Source organism: Adelges cooleyi, unplaced genomic scaffold, assembly GCF_023614345.1.
Source record: "Adelges cooleyi isolate 19-005CV unplaced genomic scaffold, UGA_ACOO_1.1 ACOO_flye_CR_arks_rails_tigmint_CR_PRNA_30, whole genome shotgun sequence".
Taxonomy (NCBI): Eukaryota; Metazoa; Arthropoda; class Insecta; order Hemiptera; family Adelgidae; genus Adelges; species Adelges cooleyi.
The window spans coordinates 7,015,216-7,039,430 of NW_026095971.1; the positions used below are offsets into that span (position 1 = coordinate 7,015,216).

At 28.8% G+C, this 24,215-nt stretch overlaps 1 protein-coding gene across 1 annotated transcript in view; it reads right to left on the minus strand.

The window, feature by feature from the left end:
- LOC126838310 (G-protein coupled receptor GRL101-like) overlaps window positions 1-14,573 on the minus strand; it is a 79,861-nt gene extending 65,288 nt beyond the window's left edge. Inside the window, exon 1 of the mRNA XM_050572638.1 lies at window positions 14,435-14,573. The gene's annotated coding sequence lies outside the window, so the exon portion shown is untranslated. The remainder of the gene's footprint in view (window positions 1-14,434) is intronic.
- Between the last annotated feature and the right edge of the window lie 9,642 nt (window positions 14,574-24,215).

A 24,215-nucleotide genomic window follows, 5' to 3' on the forward strand; every position in this document is an offset into this window, starting at 1 on the left:
ATTATTTGTATAACCCTTAAGTTTTACCCATTCCATTTAACTATTGTACGTGTACAACAACAATATACAAGACATATTTTAATGTATTTTTTAGATTTACGTCTATTTATATATTATTCAAATAAGTCACGCGACATTTAAATTGTTTAAAAGTAATCGCAATTCAATCTACCTCAATATAAACATAATTATTCATCACACAAATCCGCCCCCATGGCGACTAACCCTCGAAGTTCTTTTGTCAAGAAGTAAACCGAAATAAATAAAAATTATTGTAATTAAATAAGGCTAAAAAACAATTTAGTAGGAACTACTTTGGAATCTGTTAGTGTAATATCTTTTTCCAAACAAGTACCGAAGACAAAATAAAAATGACGACTTAAATAAACATCTTGTATTGATATTAGATGTAAGTATAATCTTCTTTTGTTATTATTTGTTAATACAGGACATATCTAAAAAGTTTTCATGCTGTTGTACCAATTAAAATTGGCTATTAAAGAATTTTTTAAGTATTATTGAATTTTAAATGTAATGTGTTTGTAAATGCAAGTTTCACTGTAATACAAAATCTCCCCCCAAATAGTCATCTCATTTTAAATATAATAGCAATGCCAATACGTTTTAAGTTATGTCAACATAACTGTATAATATATTATCTAGTCTCAAAATATTATGCTGTTGTTACATTTTAAAACGTAAATATCTATATATAATTTCGTAACATTATCAATGCAGGCTCCCACTTTGTCATTTAATTTATTATTTTTATTTTCTTCTATATCTTATTATTTTTATACTTTTTGTAAAATGTTATAATAATTGTGAAGATTTTAGGAATGACATTAAACGAGCTATTTATAAAAACTTTTTCCAAAGGGCCCGTATATTTCTGAATAAATAAATACAGTAATACATTATTATTAAAAATTTAAGTACACATCTATTAATTCACGCCTGGTAATTGGTTAACTAAGATAGAAAATAAGTATAAAAGTAGGACAAAGTATAAAAACTTATAAAACTAATTCACGAAACTACTATCTTCATTTCTTCAATATACTTGAAAATACTTAAAACAAAACGTAAGTTAATCATGACTCATGAGTATAGAAATATTGTTAGGTTATGATTTTATTAGTTTGCTAGTTTGAAACAATTTATAAGTTACTCATAACTATAAAAACGCAAGTACGGTAAAAATATTATTTCATTTCATATACCTTGTAGCTAATCGTATAGTTCAATTTATAACATCAAGTTTAAAATTTAAATACGTCGATCCCGTACAACAATATTTATCAACGACCGAAATTTCAGTATATTGTGTATTATATAGTCGGTTGTCGTTAGTTATTAATGTGTGTTTAGTTATTCTAGTTCTATTCGACGTTGATGTAACGGTTATAACTTATAATAACTAATGTAGTGGAAAAACACGTAAAAGTTTCCAAGTTAGAAAGTTCATCCTCAATTACCTACGGTGCTCACGGTAAGTTGTAGTTTTTATTAATCGAAGGTTAACATGCAAAAAAAAATGCGGCGTCATACTGATTGATTTTTAGAAAACACAACATTCTTAATGACCATAATTACTCATGACTGAACATCTGACAGTAAGCGTTCATTTGAATAGGGCGCCGACTAAATTTAGTTGATATAATAAGTAATGTAGGCAGTTTATTATTTAAGAAGATTCTACATTAACGGGGTTAGCGAGTTAATCGCACCGTTGAGCCTATTGAAATTCATCAACACCTATTCGCAACTACGTGTATGGCGATGACAAAATATTAGTATTTAAGTACCAGTTACTGGGTGGCGGCATATATTCACAAAAAGTGTTTAATTGAATTGTTTTAAACGCATTATTTATCTTGAAAATTACAAAATCTCGCACACTGAAGTCGCGTTTTAATATTTATTTAACTTAATTTGATAGAATTGTAATCCAAATGTATTAAACTATCATAAACAATAGATATACAGACTAATTTATAGTACTCATTCAATAGAACATACCGTATGAACCGCAATTAAAAACATTAAGTGTTTTATTACAATTGTTTATAGTTAAGCTCACGTCATACTTATAACATAATATGTGAAATAAAGCATAAAAAATATAATATTATACTGATATACTGGTAATATGACTTCCCCTATATAATATTAAACTAGATATTATTATATTTTTGCTTATCGTTTTTACCTTAACTTAACTGCATACACAAGTTCGTTTAAATTGCTGCAATTTATCGTAATATTGCATGTTAATACTTAAAACTTTTTGAATATTATAGATACAGTTTTGAAAACAATGTTTAACGTTCACTTCTCTGTTTAAACATAAAAATTACTGATAGGTGCCACCGATAAAAGTTCTACTTTTTTAATATATCTCATACTTTTTTTGTAATTGTTCATTATAATAATAATACATTAATTATCATTAAATGGCGGAAATGTACGTAAATCTAATAAATTAGTTATTTTATGTACATTAATTTTTTTTTTAGTTTAGTCATTCTTTTTTGTCAGTAGTTTAATAATGTGTATAATCTGGAATATAATAGGTGCATAATTAATAATGTCAAGCCGTTATAAATGTTATTGAAATCTCAAAAAATAACAAATTATGGTTTCATTATAAGTTATAATTCCTACAAACCAATATTCACCCTAATCTCCATTACACTGTACTACCACCTCAATATGCTGTTTGTTTTGTATACAAGTATTTATACTATATCATACTATTGGGAAAAAAAACGTTATTTAAATGAAATACTTACTATGTTTTTTATTTAAAAAACAAAAGCAAAAAAAAAAATAACTAGCACATTTTTTTTTTATTTCCAATTTAAAATTCGACTATTCTTGCTTCAGTAGTATACAATAAATTCAAGGTCACTTGACTAACCAAATAAACATAAATATATATATATGTCACATTCCGAAAAGTTACATAATATTATAAAAAAATGTGAAATAAGAAGACATAAAATGAAAATAACGAAGGGAATTGTGGGGTAAAAAATAATAGACATCAGACGTTCAGCGATAAAACCCGAAAACGTTTTTACGACAAAAAATGGTATAATACTACTGTACTGTTTATACAAGCACTATACTATTATATGTCGTCGTCTAATCAATATACAGCAATAGATAATCGTTAAGCTTCCACTGAGAGTTCTCCTTGAAAAAATAATGAATTACTATATTATTATATGATTCCAATTATTATGTGAAACCTTGTTGTAAGCTAAATTATAACCATAACTTCTAACTTTAACATAGACACGAGCGACGAAAGACATGATACGGTATAGTCATGAAATTGATCTTCGACGCAATCTAACAAAACTAACAACCATTTCACAAGGAATACATAGTAATACCCAGATTATATTTGGTCTGAAAATATTTATTTAGAATATTTGCAAAAGTGCACGTGCCTTACCTTAAATGTGCACATTACATGTTTAAGACGTTCCAAAGTATAGTATTGAAGGCGGAATATTTTGCAGATTTATATAGTAGCCCTCGGTTTAAATATCCTTTCCATTCGTAACATTCATAACAAAAGAAAAAATAACTAACTCTGAATTATTTTTTTTAAAGGACGAATAGTTTTTTTTATTTGAGTGAAATGACCCGTTTTACAAACGATAATTTATAATATAATCAGCCATTTAAAAATTGCATAAAATCAGGAAAAGTTGATCTGTATTAAATTCAAATAACTTACCCCAAAATTAAAGATATTAAAGTTGAGAATATGGAATAATTTTAGCAAGCTCGATCAAATATTTAGTGAAGGCTTTTATGTTTGTATTGTACAGATAATTCATTCATAATGTATTTTATGAATCCCGATTAATCTTCATCCTCTATTTTATCTTTAGTGCTACCTAAAAAAATTTTAAATTATGATTTTATGATGCAATTAGAGTGTTATGCCGTAAATTTGAAAAATAATTGTTAAACCCCTTGAGATACCCAGAAAAAAAACTGTATCCGATCTCAATATTTGTTTAAGCCCTCTACTAAGCGGTCTGGCTATCTTCCCTTTGACCACTTATGTTTATAAACTAACCTAAAAAATTATGTATTAAGAACTTTAATCTTGAAGAAATGGATAAAGATATTTTTCTTCAAGATATAAATTCACGTTATTCTTACATAACATAAATTTATGAAAAAGAAATCGATAAAAAGTTGTCTTTCCTTGATTTACCAATTAAAAGAATTGACAATAATTTAGGTTTTGAAATTTATCGTAAAACAACGCCACGTTAAGGTATATTCTCAATGGTTCAAATCAATGCTGGCAACATAAAATAAAATCATTCAATAATATTGTTTACAGCAGGGTTAAAAATAGTTATCGACCAGTCAAAATTGTCAGCAAATTATTTTTAATTTAAATAGCTAATTGAATATATATGTTTCATATAAGTTACAAAAGTTGATAGAGAATAGAGATATGGAAACTACTAAAAAGGTAAATATTTAAAAATTGTATAATATTATAAAATATTGAGAAAAAAAATGTTAAAAAAAACCGCATTTATTTTAAGAAAAATGAATCACCAAAAATAAATATTGAATAATATAATAGTACACGACTTAAAAATTGTGGCAAAGCCATTTAAATAAAAAAAAATTTCGGGAAAGTTTTTTATATTTATGGAATTTTCTACCAAGAATGTAGGTGTTTAGCTGACAATATATAGAACAATCACACATAACACGATGCATCCGAGAAAAAAAATTTCATTACTGCCTGCCTGTATTATATTTTGATAGATTGCCACATAATGTGAATTCGAACAATTGACATGCAACTACAAACTCAGTTTTTGAATACTTCTTGTTTTGATATATCTTACATTTTTAAACGAAAATACAAGCTATAAATGAACAGCTTCTTATCGAAGTTAATATTGAAAATATAACTATTATGTCATTTCGAACGATACCGATTCTCTACGAGTCGAGCACGCGCGCCCTAATTTAACAATGTAAAAAAAAAACGAGTTGGCTTTATCGATAGTGTATGGTACACGGTAAACATGTAGGGGCATACTCCTAACAAGCATACACATGTGTGTGTGCTACTTGGAGAATTTCGACGATTAATCACGAATAGCGCACAATGGCTTAAAATCAAACAACCGGCAGAAGGTAAAAATGAAAGATAAAATTAACTTTTTCGGGGGGGGGGAGGTTAATTACTAGTTATTTTGCGATCGAACATCCATTAATCAAGGGAATGTATCAACTCACCATTTATCGAGCTACTTGCGTTGAAAGTCTACCTGAGAAGAACGTGAACAATACGTCTTCCTTGCCCGTACAAATTGGCTCCTCGACATAATGGCTTTTACTCGTTGTGTGGAGTCAATTGTTTCGATATTATGTTCTATTCTTTAATCGGACACATTTCGTTCAATTCAAAAGTCAAGGTGTGCAACGGAAAACTTAATTAATTTTCAGAAAGATTGTCATCATTAATTATTATGTTTCCAGTAGACGTTGTGCACAGCCCATTAAGTCAACCAAGCAAAGAAACGCCTTTCCTTGCGCGAGAACTACTGTAAAAGTGATAAGTAGAGACATTATTTACAGCACAGGTTTATGTAAAAGAAGTCATAAACGGTTTTTTATTCACTACATCTGCGACGCTTCAATATTAATATCAAATTACCAAGACACGTTTTTCGCACGAGTCGATAAGAAACTTTAACGATTAAACCAAATTGAAACGTACAGAGTTAAATACAAAAATGCCGTTTTTTTTTAAAATGACAATTTTAGTGACATAAAATTCGTTTTCACATAGGTACTACATTTTAAAAAAATCAAAATTTGTTAAACATTTTTCTTATATTAAAAAAGCGACTTTTTTGTTGTTTTTTTTCTATACACATAAATTATATAAAAATAGAGAACTGCATTTACATATTTACGCCAAAATCATGTGACGTCATTGCAGGGTACTTTGTGACAAGATAAAATTAAGTATTAACCTATGTAAAAACTGTAAATTTATTAAAATGTTAATGAATTTTTTTTATAATGAAATTAATCAATTTCTTATTTAATAAATTCGTTTTTTTAATTTAATTCAAATCCGGGCACAGAAAACAACCTCCGAAAATTTGCGTAATCATTTCACTAAAATTGTTTGCATATTCCAAGTAAACTTGAAATGGAAGTGTTTGTTTCTCAATTAATTCTAAAAGCAATCGCAAGTGTAACGAACAACTTTTAAATAGTAGCATTTCATTGATTTTTCGGTTTGCTTTTTGAGTAAATAGCAATAAACGGATACAGGCATCTGGCATTATACTATGTGCAAAGAAGCAACAATATTTGATACCCTTTAAATAAAGTTGGAAATAGCAGCGGTAGTAATTAACGACAGCTACTCAGCGAATAAGTGTTGAACATCGTTTGGATGTCAATGATAATTATTACTGCTGTATTAACGAACTGAATTAGAAATTCAAACGGCGCTTACAATAGGCAATATCGGTACACTCCGGAGTAGGAAGAATATAATCTTTGATATTTGTAATATATAAAACCAATGAATATTAAGAAAATTATGAAAAATTCTTTAATTAAGTAATTCAGAAAATTAGATTATAACACCTACACGAAAAGGTAAAATAAAAATTCTAAAAACGCATTGCTCTCATGAAAATGAACAATAGTAATCCGCTTTAGGCTGTTATTTTCGACTTTGAATACTATGAAACGTTTGAAACTTTTATAGATGGGTAGTAAAAAAAGGTCTTTAGTCAGTAACTTTAATAACAACTACACGTAGTCATCGATAATTGTAGACAAAAAAATGTGCAGTTGTTGGCTGCAAAGTACTAGGTACACAATATATATCCAATAAATACTTGTCTAAATTTGTAATTGACAGTGTTTCACAAAAATTCCGACAAGTGTCGGATTTTTTGTGCTATTTATTGTTCACTTTCTTTTATTCGTTTTTTTTTTAACATGGACATTTTTTTAACCGCATAAATATTATTTGACGTTAACTTAGCCTTCAAAGACTTAATTAAAGCCTTTGAACAAATAATATTTCTAATTATTTTTCTAATATTTTGTTATATTCTGTAAGTAATAAAAATAACAACAAATTCCAAGAGATATGTATAATATAGTTGTTAAGGTAGTCGTTCTTTTATTATTTTTTCATCCTAACCATCTCTGACCAATGGAATTTGTTTTATACAACCCAGAAAAATATAACATTATTATATAATGCATTACATTATTACACAATATTTTATTAAGTATCCCGTTCCTACTATTTACATTCCGTAATTTCGTTGTCACTAATATTTGTCAACTACGCATTTCTCGCAAGATAAACAAAGTTCTTAGAGAAATCGTTTAGGGACTTTGTATATATTTATGTATGAAGATCACCACGTTGATTCTCGATAATGTACATAAAAACTATTCAACACATTAAAGGTCAATGCCTGAAAAGTTTGAAAGGTCAATGAAAACTTTAAGTCACATGTCCGTACGCCGTGCCTTTAATATCAATCCAGGATTTTCTATATCGTGTACGTATAAGCGATTGTAAGCTAAGCTATCCATTATGACGACGACCTGACGACACTGAAAAATATATATACAAACCGATACTATTTTTTTTTTAATAAATATAGAAGTAGAACGAAGAAAATTTCGTCCAACAATTTATTTGAAACTAAAGTATTAAATATTAGCATGGATAGTGGATTTATTTGCACGATAGCAACCAAATTGATCATAATAAATACAGTTTTAAAAAATAGAAGAAAATAGCCAGTTCAGTAGGAAAGGAGCATATTAGAAACAGAAAGGTCACAAATTTTCAAAAATTATTATAACTAAAAGCGATAAAATCGCTTTCGACTATATGCTTTGATGCAAAACTGCTAGAAGGTAAAAACTATTAAATATAAATAATAATGTTAATAATTGTGTTGTTTGTTTTTGGGGATTTTATCGATCAAAATAAGTATGAGTACAATTTTTTTAAACTAAAAAAATATGGTAACACGCATATGTCAGTCATTATTTGTTTTATAATATTATAAGAGCATATTAAAAAAAAATGACACAGTAAGAATAATTTTCAAAAAATAAAATTTCTTTCGTTAAATTGATCACTCTGTACACACGCTTAATATATGAAGCGCATAGCTCCAGAAAAGCTTAATCCATAAAAAATGATACATAATTTTATTACATTAACATTTAACCTCCGAGCAGGCGCGTCTTAAAAAATATCACAGTGCGGTATTTATACTGTCATGTCATATCTGTATTTAAAAGTACCAAAAGTCGCTGTGTTAACACCGCGTACGCAAGCCCTTAGAGGTTAAGCATTTTGGAATAATATAATATTTCAAATCCAAACTGATCCTACAACCTCAATATTATTGAGTTTAAATATTAAATGTTATTAGAATAATTGATATTATATTTAAGCATTTATGTTAAAATAAAAACACATCATTGTAAAACCAATACTTTCTCAGTTCGGTATTAAAGTTAAAAGGTTTTTTTTAATTAGAGAGTAATTGTTATTTAAACTCCTTTTTATTTTTTATTTATTATTTAGTGTTTTTATGACCGTTCCTCAGTCATTGGTTATATATCTCCCTAAAATGGTGATAGAACTGCATTTACACTAAGTTACCCCTAAGTCTCTCAGATAAACTCGCATTTTACCCGAAGAATTTGACCACCAGTCATAAATTTAGTAATTAAAACTTATAAGTGTAAAAAAAAGCAATGAATAATTTTAATTAACGTAAAATAAACTAATATTTTATACAAACTAGAGATAATTTAACCCGAGTCCCTTAAACAGACTGAAAGCTTAGCCAGATAAATAGTAAGGTTGAGTAAAAATTAGAGCATTAAAAAAACTTTATAATACGTTATTATATTTAAAAAATAAGCTAGATTTTAATAACGTGGCTAAAAGACAATAAATTAATACTCGGTGTCAGAGATACATTGTTATATGCATGCTCGCTATTCCCGCCTATTATCTACAATTGTACAGGGGACAAATATCATAGCACCAAAGAGTTAACTCTTTCCGGCATGGTGGGATTACAGTTGTCCCACATAAAAATTCACCTTTGCGGCATGGTGGGACAAATAATATACCACATATTATATTATTTTTCTAAATTTTATTTATCTCGTTTTCGTTTATTTTTAGCATTTTTCATACGACCGTGTGTCTATAGAATATTAATAAGTAACGCCGATTTGTCCTGTCTGTATTGAACAAAAGGCATCGGCATATACACATATTTTTTTTCCCAGAAAATTTTCAAAACTTATTTTGTTATTTGCGAGGGAAATAATCGACCGATTTGAATGTTCTTTTTTTTGTTTGTTTCCATATTAGGTTATGATTATAATCAATGGTATAAAAATATATTGATATGAAAAAAAAACTTGATGCGAATATTGTGCGCACAGTATGTGCGGTGGGGAATACGTAATCCCACATACTGTAACTCCTAGACTTTGCCACTAATTTTTTTTTTTTTTAATATTATTTTTAATGCATATGTAAGTACAAATCAACGATAAAAAAAATAAAAAATTTAAAATTTAAGTATCCGTGCATCTTGGGTATAGAAATTTTGAAATCTCTTGTGCATGAAAGAGTTAATAGATAAGTAGAAAAGGATGGCAAAATGTGCTCCATACTTAAATATTAGTTTAATAACATTTTCTCGAGCATAAGCAAAGTACATAACATGTACTACATTTACACGAATAAAGTAAATCTTTTTTACATAAGACTAATGTCAACCTAAATTGTATGTCTTATTTGCACGTATTATGTCAGGATTTATGAAAAAAGTGGTTGTGACCATAAGAGGCACAAAAAAAAGTGATCTTGCGGAGTAGGCTGGGACACGATCGAGGCTGAAAAAAGTAAGAAAATAAAAGAAACATCAGCATCATCACTGTGTGAGGCAAGAGTAGGTACGTCTAAGGAAGAGCGTATGATGGAGTAATCTTCAAGAGTTTGTACAATATTAAGATAAAATGAAGCATAGCACAGAAAATGATTTTATAGAGTCGCTCGATACGGAGTTGGTCATAAGCCAAATAGGAGCGCATGCCAAGTGGCCACACCATAATACTTCAATACAGAATGGACCAAGACGAATTAAAAAGAGTGGAGACATGTGCTGGATGCACATTAGCATTTTTTTTGGTTAGTTTGTTTGGGTCTGGTTTGTGTAAGCACTACGGTCATACTAACGGTAGAGAGGCCAGCGATTTCTGTTAAAAAACATAATATGACATTAATCGAGGTTGAGAGTGAGTCCAACACGATGAACCCAATTGCAAAACATATCAAGGTTGAAATTGCAAACCAAAGTCCACGAATTGCAGTCCACGAAGTATAAATAAATAGGTTTATAATGAAGACTTCATTTTGTCAAATCACATACTCGAAGCGGCTTGAAATTAAGATTGGCTTATTTAATAATAAGTTCCAAAAGTGATCCTAACTTTAATTTTATCAATATCGGTTTTTTTTTCTTTAGGTCGATTTATGTTGTTTGCTTATTACATAGTTAAACCACATTAATTTTTAAACCGTCTATATCTGCACAAGTAAATATGGTAGTTGATATTAAATTATAAAACATACCTACAATAACGTTTCATAAATATTATATTTGTTAAGTGGAACACGGTAAGGAAAAATCAAAAGTTTGCAATATGTGTGTGTTTGATAATCTACTGGTACGGTGTTATTTGGTAAATATAAAACACATAATAATCAAATATCGAATGAGGTTTTATCACAATTTTTAAGAAGGGGTAAAATTCATATTTGTTAAAAAGATAAATTGACCAAAAATAATATGGAGATATTTTAGGGACTCAATATATGTAGACTATAGAGTGAACGCAACAAGTATAATAATAATAAAAATATCAATTCCGCTTTTAGTAAATATTGAACAATCGTGCTTTTAAACAAACATAAAAAACATAATAGGAAAAATATAATTAACAAAACTTTATCTCGACATTTTAGGAATCGTGTGAAAAAATGAAGGTGTATGGAGTAGATGGAGAAACGTCGATTTTTTCCTACGAGAGATAGAATTTATGAGTACAGAGTGGTCAATGATATTAAAAACATTTAATTATGTTGTTTATAGCCCGTTGGTAACCATGGTAAATCAATGGGACACTAAATGTAACATAACGCAAATTGATGATAGGGCCCTAACCGAAAGTCATGTTCATGTCAATAACGCAAACAAGTTAATCATATGCCTTCGTCATGTCCAGCTACACATTTATACGTATTATCTAAATTACTTATAGGTACTCCAATTCCAAATACTTTTCTTAATTTAAAAAAACCATTGTTTTTTTAAACTATTTTAGAAGAGAAGACATCAATAATTTCCAATTTCCATAATGAAATAAAATCGAACTAACCTAACAACATAACTCATACTCACACTGCAATACAGAGCTATGATTATTAGATGGTAATTAGTATTATATGGGTTTGACTTGGTGTGGCTGAAAAGGTATCCTTATCAGCTATCAAAATTGTTTTCTATTTTAGTCCACCTATCTATCAACTACAAAATATAAACTCAAAAAAATATAATTCTACGTATTTTGAGTAAAAACTAGAATGCAGATAACGCGTAAACAACTAACTTAATTTGCAATATTAAACGCTTGTGAGTGATATATTTTAAAAGAAAACAACTCCAATTTAAATAATAAATATTAATAATTTTGTTTTTTTTTATAAAATTGTACTGTTCCAGGGTGTTGATAATGTGTTTTTATAATTTATGAACGTGACAAAATTCTATTCGATACGCTAAATTTAAATAAAAACTTTCAACCTGGAAGTAAAATTCGTTCAAATTATATTTTACTGTACGAAGCCAGTAAATTCGGTGATGTTATTAAATTAAACTTTCGTATTAGACAATAAATATTGTTTATAGTAAAATTAAATTGTTGTCAAATGTGTAAAAAATTACTCGAAATTAAATTATTAAAATTGTATTATTATTATACCTACAGTAAAAATTATTATAAAATAGCCTGACCGCCACAGTCGAGAAACTTAATGTATTTTAGTGTTCATTTCGAATATTATAATTTCTCAAATGAAGACAAAATGAATTACAGCCCCAAAGCCATAAAATATGTTTTGAAAGAAATTACTCGACCACATTCTGTTTTATACGAATTTACTAATATATCATTCTCAAAAATATCTTCAAGCAGGGAAAGTTATAACATTCATTGTTGTTTAATCTGATAATAAAACCGTTTCATACTTGTACGAACAATAAAAATGTCAACATTATTATTAATTTTCGTGTATATCGAGTAACAGACTAATTTTTATAAATTTATTGAATCTAATAGTGTATTTTAATAGTTTTAGAGATGTAAAAGACCCGCAATTTTAAAGAAAAAATTGTAATTTGATATTCTTTATTTTGTGTTTCCAATAAATTACCAGTGTGTTTTGATTAGGAAAGACGGTAGGGTATTAGAGAGCTCTCAACTGAAAAAATGAACGTCTGAACAATAATTTTATATAGTTGTAATTTGTAATCATCCATCCGTGTACGTAGTCAGTTGTAGGTACATTGTTGAGACAGCTCAATAAAAAAAGTTCACAATCGACAAACAGAAGTTATCTGCGATTTTCAATCTAACAAATTCTTTTTTGAGTAGAAAAAATTTAATTTAGGTTGTCAAAAGCCAAACAAAAATGCCTTCTCGATGTTCCAGTGTCGGTTTTTCCTCTTGTCTCCTTTAATCCACAACATCATTTAATATATTTTCTCAAACAAAAACAATCCATAAACTTAAAACATAAAGCTTTGTTACAATTGCGCTGTGTTAATAATGTGCGCTTACTGTATTATTTTATATATTAACTTTTGGGTAATTTATTTCATTCATATAAACGCGTCGATTATTATTGTTGCTATTGCACTAATTTTAACAACTATTTTTCGTAGGTTATTTGTGGGTTATTTGTAATATGAAGTTTAACTGACGTTGAATAACAGTTTTATTAAATGACATATACAAATAGGATTTTTAACTCTGGATTATGCCTGTTGTCTTTATCCAATGACTTGCGAGCATCAATCGTTTTTATGATGTAATATAAATGTTCAATACTTCAAATTGACATAATAAACCCAATGCCCTTAAAAGAATTAAAACCCTTGAAAGAAGAGCAATTAGCGTTTTGATGATGTAATAATCTTTTATAAATAAAAAAACGCTTAAAAATAATTCTTGACAGCTTTGAAATGCAATTAACTGATGAGGGAGAAGAAGTATAATTTACCACGTAATTCCACCGGCTTTGTGATACTTAGTTTACTTTATGTTTTTTTAAACTTTATTTTTAAGAAAACTCTGAAATATATTTTTAAAACTAAAAAGATGGTTCCATTGGGTTATTAATCATCTAACAAGTGAAAACCAAAAATCTTAAAGGCCATAACAAATTATTACATTTTATTCTAGCTTCCATTGGGTAATTTAATATTTGACCATTTGATAACAACAGAAACTATTAACATTTTATTGTTTAACTAACATTTTTATTAAAAATTAAGGACTGGATGAAACACATGTTTTTTTTAGCGACTGCACACTTTAACGGATTTCTCTAATGAATTGTTCATTTTATCATATATATAAGTACCATAATTATGAGAGAAAACATTTATTAATAAACTAAAGTTTATATTCCCTTTATAGTTTAGACTCTGCTTCAACTACACAACGTCGCATACATGTGTTAACGGCACTTACACTTATTTACAGCGATAATTTTTGTTAAAAGGTCTTAAATTTCAAAAAATATTCGTAGTGCCAAATATAGTAAAATGCTAAAATATGTATGTTTTGCCTATCCACCTGCCCGGTGTCGTCTATTTTTTCAGACTAACTTTCGATATTTGAGTACTCAAATAGGCGTAATTAGGTCTTTGTTGCGGAAAAAAATCCGAAAAAGTACTTGCTAACAGAGGCTAGTGCACAAAATAAATTTAATAAGATATTGCGACTACTGAAAAACATTTTAAAAAATCTACTACTCCCTATTAACGAGAGACCTATAGCTCTAGACATTTTTTTTTTTTGTAAACAACTATACTTAAATTAGTTTTATAGGGGATAGGAGTTAAAATTTCAACTTCATCTTGACCATATTAACTGTGGGGCGAGCGAAGCTAAAATCATATCAACCCATCCGATTCAGTGCCTACTTGAATGTCAATGTCAAAACTAACCTAACCCGACTACCGTGAAAATATTCGTGTGACAATTTTTGCAGACTTACCGCATGGGTAACGGCGCGCGGCAGCGACGTTGGACTCTTATACGGATCGTTCAGATGTTGTAGCCGAAGCGGAATGAAAACGTGCTACTGGTAGGTATACGATTTGCTGTGGCCGACCGTCGCAAAGCAACAACAGTGGTAAAACGCCGGCGTTCGAATAGGGCAATGGAGATGCTGTACTGCCGCGACGGCGCCTCAAAAACCATCCACCACCGCTGCATCGTTTCCAACAATCATCGCGGTTGTTACTTTCCGTAAACGTTTCATATATTGTATTTGCCATATAATATGTATTTTCGAGGTATCGATATTAATTATTACTCCCGCGCGTGTAATGCGAGGGTTTGGTTTGAAACAAACGGCTAAACCGACACAGTGGCAACGCTAATAATAATTGATTGTATACGTCGCATTATCATTTGCTCTACAAAGACGACTTTATACGAGCACAAATCAAGCACGCCTTGCAGCCTAAGGAGGAAATGATAAAAAATAAATTATGAAAATAACGATGCCAGTTTAATTAACTAACGATAAGTTGCCGTAGCTGTTTGAAAAATAACGCTTAATCATACAGCCTTATACTCATTACCGGAGATTTGGTGGGGGCCTTGGGATTCTAAATACCTTAATACTTAAAATTAGTGGGTAGGATTCCCCGCACAATATAATACATCCACCGCATTGACAATTTTTTTTGTTTTTTAATCTTCAGCCTAGTTTTGTTTTAAGGGGCAACTCCTTTGCCGTTCTCTCTCCGCCTTTTCTCGCGCAATCATGACTCGTTTGATGTAGCCCTAGATTACTATCCACGCATCCCTTGATTGAAGCATTTTCTCCACGAGCCTGTCTGGCTCCAGCTCGTCTATGCCCAGGTTGATAACTCCCGTCTCCATCTTGCCTAAATGTCACATATCAAATATTAACATTCTATTTTTTTAAATGCTATATAATAATAATCCGCATCGAAGCTAAAAGTTATAATAGTAATTATACGTCTTAATTGAGAAAGTAGTAAGTACTGTACTTGTTCAACACATTAATTGTATAAATTACTTATAACAATATCGTATCAAATAAAAATATTCTTTTTAACGATATCGAAATAATGATTTTATTATTTATAACGTTAATAATAATAAAAAATTCACACTGTCCTCTCTAAAATTCGAGAAAATCTTGTTCTTGTAGATAAAGTTGTTCGTAACATTTTATACTTTAGTGTTCTTTTATTAGTAATATAACGAGAAGTATTTATGGGTAGTTAATTTATTTATTCGACTATTATAGCGTCTGTTTACAACGGTTTTCACAATTTTCCTTCATTATTAATAGTCTGTGATAAACTATCCTTTTATTGTTTGCAGTTGTAACCACGTAACCATAAAATCTTTGTTTCTTGCGACAGTTAACTGACACTAAACGTACAGATGTGTGGCATCCTCTAAACAAATAACATATTACAAACGTTCCAAAAATAATTCTAGCCTAATGATAACACATAATATAATTAAATACAAATATAACCATAAATCGGCCCACAAATACTAGAAGTCATTTTATTTTACTAGTGTTGATATCGGACACCGATGAACGGATATAAAGAATTTGTAATTATTAAAATTACAGCCAGAGTTGTGTTTTTCGAATAACTATTTAAATACAAAATTAATATTTTAACACAGATTATTAGTAAAAAGTACATAATATGTAGTTATATATTTATTATTATTTTATAAGTAATATATTACATTAATAATAATATTATTAATAATTAATGGTGTTATGTGTTTTTGTGTGAAATTGTGTTTTAAACAAAAATTACTTTCAACCCGCACTTGTAAATTATTTTAATTATATGTTTAAAAGTTCTCCGAATAATTGTATTCGAATAATTATGCTGGAAATTATTCTAATAAAACTTTATACAAATATTTATATTTTTGAAGTTATTCAATTTGTATTTATTATATTTTTGTTTTATTCGAAGAATACAGGTCCATTGAAAACCGTTATAAACAATGTCTCCGTAATTATGTATTCAACAGCATCAGAAGCTGCTACCTATCCACGACTAAAATCAATTAATAAACATGGTTAATTACTAGAGTCTGATATAACAATTACATACATTTACAAGGTAAACATATTTATTGTTTATAGTGAACGTGTATCTTGATGGTGTATACAATTCAAACGTTTTGTGGTAAAATCAGCGATAAATAATGTAACATACTTTAAACAACGAACCCTTGGATCATGGCACAAGTTTATGGGATAGCCTCTAAACGGACATTTTGATAAGTACCTATAAAGGTATACCTGTGCCTTTTTGGACACGTGCCGAGTAGGTTTTAGGAGAAAAAAATAAGTTAGTTGAAAAATGTAAGATCGTTTATTGACTCATCTTACCGACAAATCGACTGGAACACTAACACCGTAGCAGGTTACAATTTTTAACGATAGACAAAAAAAAATTCACACAGAATAATATATTCATATGGTCTTGGATAACAAAAAGTGAATTTAACTCCTTTTGGCTCCAACCGCCTACGCTTAATGTATTTTTTTATAGACATTTAAATTTTATAGCTCCTTCTTAGGATAATAAACTTATTATGAAGTAGAGTGTAATTTCTAAAAGCTGTTAAACACTATAAAGTTATACTACTTTAATGTAGGTATAACTTGCAGCAGTGCTAATGCATGAGCCTAAACATGCCTAATTTCAGTACACAATTAAACAATAGGTAATCAGTCACTTAAGTCATGTTACCTCTATTCAGCGTTAAAAGAATTAAAGCATGATACAAATATCTGCACGTAAGTCCAATATAATTATTGTTTTACGGATAACCCAATTTATCCATTGATTTAGGGGTGATTCATTGTCATTACTAAATGTAAAAGAGTTCAATGCGGTAATAATTCCGTTCTCCCTCCAACTGGCTGTGATTTCTGCTTGTTTCGTGTTTAAAGGCAATTAAAAAAATCGTAAAATTCAAAATTCGTCAAAAAATAATAATAAACATGATTTACAAAAAATAAATTCCGGGTTTCTGTACTTTAATTACATCTGTCATAAAAGTTTCACGCTCGCGCGATATGAGTTTAAAAATACATTAAATTTACATTAAGGTCGTAAATACCGATATTTATTGAGGGGAATATATTTTAACGAAAATATTCCTAGGAGGAATTTTTATTATTATGTAAGTATATATTAATTTAAAAGTAATGATCTCTTTCGATGTGATTCTAAGGAAGTATTGGTTTATTAATTATCCAATTATATTATTGTTTTATATGTCATCATCATGTTAACATACGTGAATTTTTTTCTTGTCTCCTTGACTTGCATCTACCATAACCCGTATGTGATTCATACTTGAGTGAATTTAAACTTTAAAAAAAATCCAATCCTCCCTGCTAACACTTAAAATACAGGAAATCCACACAAAAAGTTTTTTTTTTTAGATTTAGCTTTAACATGTGATTAACGTTACTAGAAACTATCACATCGAGTCAAAATTCTTATGAGCCTAACAATAAGTCAAAGAGCCTGAGAGAGATTTTTTGTTTTTAAATAATTGTATGTATAATAATTGTAGGACTTAAATGCTGAAAGTGAAAAAGTAGTAAAGTCTTATAAATTTAATCGTTAATGAGTAACAATATACCAAAAATAAAAGAATGATATAAGAATAACCCGCTAGTATATGCAGCAGCAATCAGCATACTCTAAATGTTTACGCCAGAAACCTTGGTACCTAACAAAAAGACTGCGGAAACAACTTGTATTCGGGGGTTAAAGTGGGGGGGACGCAGGGGGACTCAGTCCCATTACCTCTAATAGTGGTTAAAAAGCGTCCCCTTTAACAAATTATTCGTAAGGTACACCGTACCGCTCCAATTATAACTAAACATTAGTCAATATAATTCAGAATTCCGTTGGGATTAAATCTTGATTTTTATTTTTTTATCAATTGTTACTTTACTTTTATCAAATGTATTTAATACAAATTAAGGACTATCTAATATATGTGTAAAAATAATTGATTTTATCAGTTATTGTAAATGGCTATACTGTGATAAATAGGTATTCGATTAGCCCATAATAAGTGAAAACATATACATATATTCAGGGATAAAAGTGGGATGAGTATGTTACACAATCACTGTTTCTATATTACATATACTATATGCATTAGACATTATACATAAAATTATATATAGCTAAAAACTATATGGAGACAGTAGTTCCCCTTGTAATTTTTTCCCACTTTAAGCCCTGCTTGTATTTTATCATAACAGACATCTACAATATGCATGTTCACGCTCATCAAATTCACTAACAAAGTTACTCTAAATTAATAGGATTTTTCTTAACGAAATATAATTTGCCATTATATAAATTTGAAAAGTCCTCGCTGTAATTAACCTCATGTACAGATTATTTTGTATGAGTCAGATCATCAATAAGAACCATTTAGGTAATTTAAAAATAAAACATTAAATTCAATGTTCTTTTCTTTTTCATAATATAACTACAACTTTTATAATCTACGTAGTACAGTTTAATAATAATTGTTTTTTGTGCAGCGAATGTAGCAGAGTAAATAGACACCCACTTAATTTTTTACTCGTTTCGACAACTTAACATTTAATTGAATTTATATCTTTAAACATTTGTAAATACTATTTGTAAATAGTACTTGGCAATACACAAAGCATGAGCGCAAACCTGATTATAATGCGTTTTTTTTTTTAATTGTGGTCTTTACGATAGTACAGATTGCTTTGCTCTTTTTATAACTGTGATAAAGTCGTACTGAAATTTTTATTTTCTCTAATTTATCTTGGAATTAAAACTATATGTATACATATTTATACGCCATTAATTTTTCATGAGTAACATAATATTTTATATGCATTTTATATTAATATGCATTTTTTTCGATAATAAAACGAATAGAACTCGATCAATTACGTTGTAAAAAAGTAATGTCAACGGCGACGATTGAAACAAATTATCCGAATAATAATTTGTTTTTTAATATCAGTTAGTTTTCATTCGTTCTGGATTAAAAAGGAGGGTCAACACATCATTAACAATTTGTGTATTTATTTTTTTATTAAAAAGGGATTTCAAAAGAATACCATTCGTCGTGAAGATATATTTTTCTTGACCCAAATATGTCACCTTAAAAAAGAAGGTTTGTTTCTTTATTTTTAGGTTGTCTATTTTTGAACGGCAAAGCCTCTTTGAATAACATTAAGTGTATTATTTCATGTAAGTTTTACAAAGAGTAATGATGGAACGCATAATTTTGTATACGTTAAAATACAACATTCAACTATGTCGATTCCGCGTCGTTATTGTAGCTTTTCGTTACATTCTTGTATACATCAATTTTACTGCAAGTATATTAAAAATGTTACTGACCTAATAAAAAACATTCCAGTATAGAGTGTATAGTTTTTTAATATCAATTAAAAAATGACGAATGGCGAAAATTGTCCATGACATTAGTCTATTAGCATTCGCAAAAAATGTTTCAAGGATCTCAATTAGGTAAGATAGGCTTCAGGAAAAACAAATTTAAATCCGAAACTGATTCACAGTAAGAACTCTGAACTCTTTATTATTTATTTTCATCCATCTAAACAATGTCTACTACCCTCTGGGTCGTTCAACAGCTGAAAACGATCACCATAAGTGCTTCAAAGTGCTTCTTTGGAAACCTTTTTTTCGCATTTGGTTAACATAAAAAAAAAATTGTTGAGAGCAATTAACATTTTTTTAATTTAAAAACATATTCCTAAAACTGAAATATGACATTTTAAAAACACTCTCTTGATGTTTCTCACAGTTGTTTTTATGATATTACAGCCCATTAAAACCGATAAAAACTTAACTTACTTTAACTTTTTAAAAAAGTCATGTTCTAGATTTAAGATTTTTTTTTTTGAATTAGGAAAAAATGTCCTATGCCAATCAAATGCAAAAACACGAGGATGTACTTACAATTGAGCAAGGGGTATGAAATATATATATATATATACATATATAATACTAAACTATATACTATTTAATAATAGTACATTTGTACACGTGTATTTATATAAAATACCAGTCGTATATCTGAATACACGAGCCAACTTTATAGTAGCAACAACTCTCGAGGAACGCTTTACGCTCTAATGCAATATCGGTAGTTCAGTCGAACGTGTCAGACATCACGACCCCAATCATCCCTAATCATAGTTTTCCAAACGCCCTGAATACCCCAAACTTTCTGAACCACGTTACATTTCCCCAAAGCGTATGAAAAGACATTAGTTGACTAAAGATACAACGTCACCAACTTGGATTGAAAATTAATTTGACTGTTACGATCGTGTCACCGAGAACCATCTTGTTTTTCACGCCAAAGTTGTTTTGTGCATAATATAAATGAATTGGTGTTTGATGGAAGTAAACACAATGAACAAAAAGCGTTGGGACGTGAGTGGTTTTTAGGAAATATTACATTTGAAAATAATGAAACCACATTCGTGAAAAACGCTTCGCTGGGAATTTTTTATTGCTGTAAATAAATCAATAATAGTAATAAAAGTTGTCAGAAATATTCCTTTTCTTAGGCAACAAAAATGCCAAACAAAAAACTAGGTACGTGTTCGTACAAATTCGGAGTAATGATTGATGAACACTGCAATATCTAAATTAAATAAATACTTACAATTAAAAATGTTGAAATTAACTTCAGCGATTGTATAGTGGATTACTGTGTTTAATATAATTTTATAAACCTAAGTCTAATAAATCTTAACCAGAATTCAATTTCCTTCTCATACAAAAAATAATATTTTTCTCGATTTTGCACAAAAAATTAAAGCTTAAGAAAACGCCGAAATATAAATCGCGGTACTTAGATTTATAGTGTTTAATACAAAAATGGAAAATTTCAAAACTAAAACCATCTCAAATTCTTATTCCAGCTAAAATCTAGATTCTAGATAAAAAAAAACCCAACGATAATAATAAACGATTAAAGATAAACCATTAAGTAAACCTAGTGTTAACCGTGTTTCTATAAATCGGTTAGGTTAGCTCCATAGATCACAAAGTGTGTTTAATCTTTACTTTAAATTGTTGTGTGTTGCCTTTGCAATAGACGCTAAACTTGTAAACATAAATGCGGCCAAATAAAACTCGGATTCTAAATACTTAGCATACGCTTACGCCGACATTCAAAAGTTGACAGAAGAAAATTTATCTGGCGATACGACAGACAGACAAAACGACAGTAGTTAAATAACAACTACAACGATAACCGTTTATCACTGTCGATCAAAATTGCACGCAGTTTGTCACATAGTAACAACCACAGTATGGTTTATGGTTGACAATATTAGTTATAGACTATTTAAAAGCTTAGTTAATCCTTGTTTATCCTGCCGTATTATTTATCCACTATTCAGAATATTCAGATTTTATTTAGAAATTACTAACAAAAAATATAATAGAATATTAGTGAAGTGAAGTTTCATTAACCTTAAAATCCGAAATTCAGAACAGAAATTTAAATATTTGCAGCAGTTGTTATTTTTTTGTTATCCTCGTTAAACTGTACATAGTGGTTAATAACGCAGCGTGTACAAAAATATCCAATAAAACTTTTTAAATATTCTAAATGCTAAAAAATAATTTCTATTTTAAAAACAAATAAAACAACCAATCAATCAATACCTTCATAGGAGTTGGTCCTATATTATATTATTTTAGTAATGCATAATAGTTTTTTGGACAACCGCCAATGCTAATATAATTATTAATATCAAATATTTCCTCACATCGTGTTGATAATTATATAAAAATAATTAAATTCATTCAATAACAAAAAACTTCTTAACATTTAAAACAATGAAACTCAAATAGAATATTTGCAAATGTATCATAATTTTTCAGCTTACCTATTTCAATATTCGATAAATTGGTTATTTAGACACTAAATTAGTAGGAACAGAAAAGAGGTAAAATAATTAATATTACTTAGATTACAATTATACCCTAAAGTTAATGATTGATAGTAGTTCCGTACTATTTTATTTTTAAAAGAATTATTATAAACACGTTCATAATAGCATATTTAATTTTAAAATTATGAGAAAAAACTTATTATTTTACTATTTGTGTTAAATGTAATAACTTTTTTTTTAGCTCAACAGAGTTACGAAGTCATCTAAATTTTTAGATTTTGAAATTAATGTATTTTTTTTATTCGTTTGAACTTATTTTCAGCAATCCACTATGAAGCCAAAAATAAGGACCGCGTTACACATTTAATCTCAGTTTGTATTTAAGTTTTGATGCAACTTTGGATAATCGTTTTTAATCATTTCGTCGTTATGCTGTTTGTTTGAAATCGTCCGAAATTACCAAACAAAGCAAAACGAGTAAATTCCTCTTAAGTACTATTAACTAAAACCTTTTTAACTTACATAGAATAAGTATTGTTAATCATAAATTAATAATTAATGAATCTTTAACGTTTTAATGCACGACAAAAAATAAAAAAACAAGACAGAAAACTGCTAAAATAATTAATTTGAACCTATCCACAGACAGTCCACGCGTGGCTGTATATTTGTCTTTTGGCAGATAACGAATACATGGTCTAACACACTATTTAAAGTATATAATTACACGTACATACATATCATTGTTTTTAACTAACAAAATTAATTTACACTACATAGAATAAATTATACTTGTACCATCAACTAATGACCAAGCGAGCCTGGTCTCCTGATACTTTATTTTAATTGAATTAAAAATACAACTATTTGTATTAGAACTAGGGTATTGTCATGTACAGCGCTTGTCTTTATTTATCATTAATTATTTAGAATACTCGTGTGTTGAATTTATTTCAAAAGTTTGTTGATGAATGATGAATTCTGAATAATTTTATGCGCGTAGAAACTTGTACGTGTTTATTTGGTTTTGTATATTCGGAGCGGCGTAAGCACCAATAAGTAGGTAAGTGCCATCGGGAATTAAGTATTTTAGAAGGTTAAGTCAAGTTTCTAAAACTAATGTGTAAACCGGGTAAGTGGCTTTTAATCGATTATGCGGATTATTTATTAGTACCGAGTAGGTATACGAAAATTCATCCATCACTGTCTCATTTCATAGTAAACATGTTAAAACTTTTTTTTCTTCTCCAAAATTCAACTGGATTTTTTCCCCGCGTTAGAGATACTGTCCTTGTATCGAGCCAAAATTATTTTATCAAGTTTTTATCGAAAAATATATAAAACAATTACAATAATTTCAAAACTTGCTACGCACGCCAGCAAATATATTTTTAACTGAAATTATACGCAATGTAAACGTGATTATTTTATATTTTGAACGTTAAAATAATATCTTTACATAAAATTGTACCCCCCCCGTCATCAGTCATCCACACTTTCAAATGAATATAACTTTTGAACGGATGAATAAAAATACAATTTTATTTCACCAATTCTTTTTTAAAAACTATTTTGAAAAAAAAAATTTTAAATGTAATAAAAAAATTTAAAAATAATTAAAAAAAGTAAAACAGGTAAGTGCAATAAAAAAACGTGATGCTGTAGCGCAAATAAATATAAATTATTTTAAAAAAAAATCTCAAAAATATTCACTAGAACAAAAGTTATTTCATTTGTCAAATCATTGTCGGCCACCCTGTATAGGGAATAAACAGTTTTCTTTATTTTTCCAAAAGTT